Source organism: Gossypium hirsutum, chromosome A05, assembly GCF_007990345.1.
Source record: "Gossypium hirsutum isolate 1008001.06 chromosome A05, Gossypium_hirsutum_v2.1, whole genome shotgun sequence".
In the NCBI taxonomy this organism is placed as follows: Eukaryota; Viridiplantae; Streptophyta; class Magnoliopsida; order Malvales; family Malvaceae; genus Gossypium; species Gossypium hirsutum.
This window is the reverse complement of record NC_053428.1, coordinates 68,083,442-68,086,697: the sequence shown is the minus strand read 5'-3', so window position 1 is coordinate 68,086,697 and position 3,256 is coordinate 68,083,442. Positions and strand designations below refer to the sequence as shown.

At 39.6% G+C, this 3,256-nt stretch overlaps 1 non-coding gene across 1 annotated transcript; it reads left to right on the top strand.

The window, feature by feature from the left end:
• The first annotated feature begins 2,940 nt into the window (after positions 1–2,940).
• On the top strand, positions 2,941–3,046 carry LOC121230153 (small nucleolar RNA R71). The gene has a single exon (XR_005928105.1). It is a non-coding gene; the product is annotated as a small nucleolar RNA R71 (small nucleolar RNA).
• Positions 3,047–3,256: the final 210 nt, after the last annotated feature.

Here is a 3,256-nt window from a genome sequence, read left to right as displayed (position 1 = left end):
TATTAAGTTATTAAAATAGGACTATGAAAATAATGCTACGGAAATATCTAATGCATGAGTGCATATGGGTAAGCATAGAATCCATGGAAACGAGAAAAATTGATGAATGTAGTATGAAAAATAGCAATATTCTTTAATGACAACCATGAGTATTATTATTATTCTACTATGAGTGTTCACTTAAAATATTCAAATGAACCAAAGAAAACATGAAATAGGCAAAATATTTGAAGAAAATAGAGAGAAAAGAGTAAACAAACGCAAAAGGGAGAAGTTTGAGTCATCAGAAATAGTGTTGTAGGCGGCGCACGGGCGTGGCAAGCAGGGCGTGTGGAGTTGCAGCGACTAGGGTTAGGGATTTTTTGGGAGGGAGATGATGAATAGTGAGGGGTTTATATAGATTTTAGGGCACACGGCCGTGGGGCACGCCCGTGTGCCCTAATTTTTTCCCGTGTGTTTTGCGATTTTTAAAATTAGGCACGTCTGACATTCGCCCCACGCCTGTGTTCCTTGGGCGTGTGGGTGCACATGGCCATGTCGCACAGCTGTGTCTTAGTTTGACAGTGTCGACCATGAATGGATGGCACGGGCATGTCGCACACCTTTGTTAAATTCTTAGTTTCAACCACGGTTTCAAGGCATGGGCGTGTCTCACGCCCGTGTTGTTTTGGCAGTTTTGCCCACGGCCATGTCGCACGGCCGTGGCGACTTATCGCATCCCGTGTTGGAAAAAAAATTCCCTTTTTTGACACGACCGTATCGCACGGTCGTGTCTACTCCTGTGGTGTGAGCATGGCCTAAAGCACGCTTGTGTGGATGGGAAAACCCTATTTTTCAAGATTCAGTTAGTAGATTAGATGTGAAAAACTAGAATTTAAAAATATCATTACTATTAGTGCACGGGTAGCCTCCCGAGAAGTGCTTATTTATAGTCTTAAGCTAGACTTACCTCTTTTCTGCATGGTTAAGGTGGTACGAGGAGTTTACACTCCTCATCCCTGTTATTAACTTTATCAACATAAGGTTTAAGAGGAGTATTGTTTACCTTAAATGTGCTAAATTTGGGATGAATTACCTCGACTGTACCATATGGGAAAATACTGAGTACCGTAAGAGGAATTTCTTCATGAGGTTCAGAAGTGACAATGCGAGGATCTGCTGCATCTAGTAGTACTTTGTCTCCAACCTTAAGTTGATTTGGTGAGGTTTTGAGCTCGTCCGGGCTCAGTTTCTGTTTATCAGGTGTTCTCAATTTCTGTGTCTACCATTCATCTAGCTCCTCTATTTGTAGCCTTCATTCTTCATAGATAGGTCCTTTGATGTTGCTTGAACACGGCTTATATGCGCTCTTCGAAACTGTTTTCTGTACAGAGGGTTTCACCACATGATCAATACCAGTAGTATGATTTATGCAATCACCCTCGATTTTTGATGTGTTACTCATATTACAAGCTTGAAGGGTGATTGTTCGTCTCCCACATGAAGTGTGAGTTCACCTGTACCAACATCAATAATGGTTCTAGCAGTCCTAAAAAGGGTCGTCCTAAAATCAAAGGTGCGTTACTATCCTTTTCCATGTCTAGAACAATAAAGTCTACTGGGTATATAAATTTATCGATCTTAACAAGAACATCTTCAATGATACCCCTAGGAAATCTAATGGTTTTCTGAGCCAATTGAATGATCATCCTAGTTTGTTTGGGTTTCCCAAGACCTAGCTATTTAAACATTTTATAAGGCATAACATTAATGCTTGCCCCTAAGTCAGCCAATGCATTATAAACATCTAAACTACCAATTAAACAAGGAATCATAAAACTCCCTGGATCTTTCAATTTGTTGAGTAGCTTATTCTGTAATATGGCTGAGCAAACTGCATTCAACTCTACATGCAATGCCTCATCCAACTTTCGTTTGTTTGCTAGAAGCTCCCTTAAAAATTTGACTGCGTTTGGCATCTGCGAAAGAGCTTCAATAAATGGTAAGTTAATATGTAACTTTTTTAATAATTTAAGAAATTTATCGAATTATTCTTCTATGCTGTCTTTCCTTATCACGTTTGGGTATGGCACATGAGGTTTGTATTATTTACTTACTTGTTTCTGGTCATTGTGGTCCACCTCACCCTTACCTTTACTTACCACAGTTTCTTGCCTTGGTTCTGGTTCTGCTGCAACTAACCCTTCCTTATCTTGAATGGTAATTGCATTGATTTGCTTCATTGGGTTAGATTCAGTGTTACTCGGAAAACTACCTTATGGTTGTTTAGAAATCAGTTTGGTGAGTTGGCCTATCTGAGTTTAGAGCTCTTGGATTGACGCTTGTTGATTCTTAAAGGCTGTCTTGGTATTCTGGAAATGAGTTTTTGACACCGAGATGAATTTTGTTAACATCTCCTCAAGGTTTGGCTTATTTTCCTGTTGGTAAGGTGGTTGTTGAAAACCCGAAGGATGTTGTGGCCTCTGATTTCCTTAACCGCCCTACGAGAAATGGGGATGGTTCCTCCAACCTACATTATAAGTGTTACTATACGGGTTATTTTGGGGTCTAGAGTTATTGTTACAGATATATTGGACTTGTTCCTCCTCGATGCTAGGGTTGAAGGGTTGATATTCTGTGTATTCTCCTCATCCATTCAAATCACACCTCATCACTGGATGTACCTAAGTAGAACCACACAAACTGTCAATCTTTTTATTTAAGAGTTCTACTTGGTTAGATAGCATAGTAACCGCATCAAGGTTGAAAACACCAGCTGCTTTCGTCGGCTTTGTCTTAATAACTTGCCACTGATAGTTATTCAGTGACATCTCCTCAATAAATTCGTAAGCCACCTCAGGTGTCTTATTATTTATAGTTCCACCAGCGGCTGCGTCAATCATCTGCCGAGTCGAAGGATTCAGGCCATTGTGAAATGTTTGAACCTGTAGCCAAGGTGGTAACCCATGGTGAGGGCATCTTTTCAAAAGGTCCTTGTATCTCTCCTATGCATCGTGAGTGTTTCTAAACCCATCTTCACAAAAGAGGAGATATCATTACATAATTTGGCTATTTTAGCTGGTGAAAAATATTTTAATAAAAAATTTTTGATCATTTGTTCCCAAGTAGTTATTGACCCTTGTGGTAATGAGTTCAACCACTATTTAGCTTTGTTTCTCAATAAAAAAGGGAATAACCAAAGGCGAATGACGTCATTAGAAGCGCCATTAATTTTAAAAGTGTCACAAAACTCTAAGAAATTTGCCAAATGAGCGTT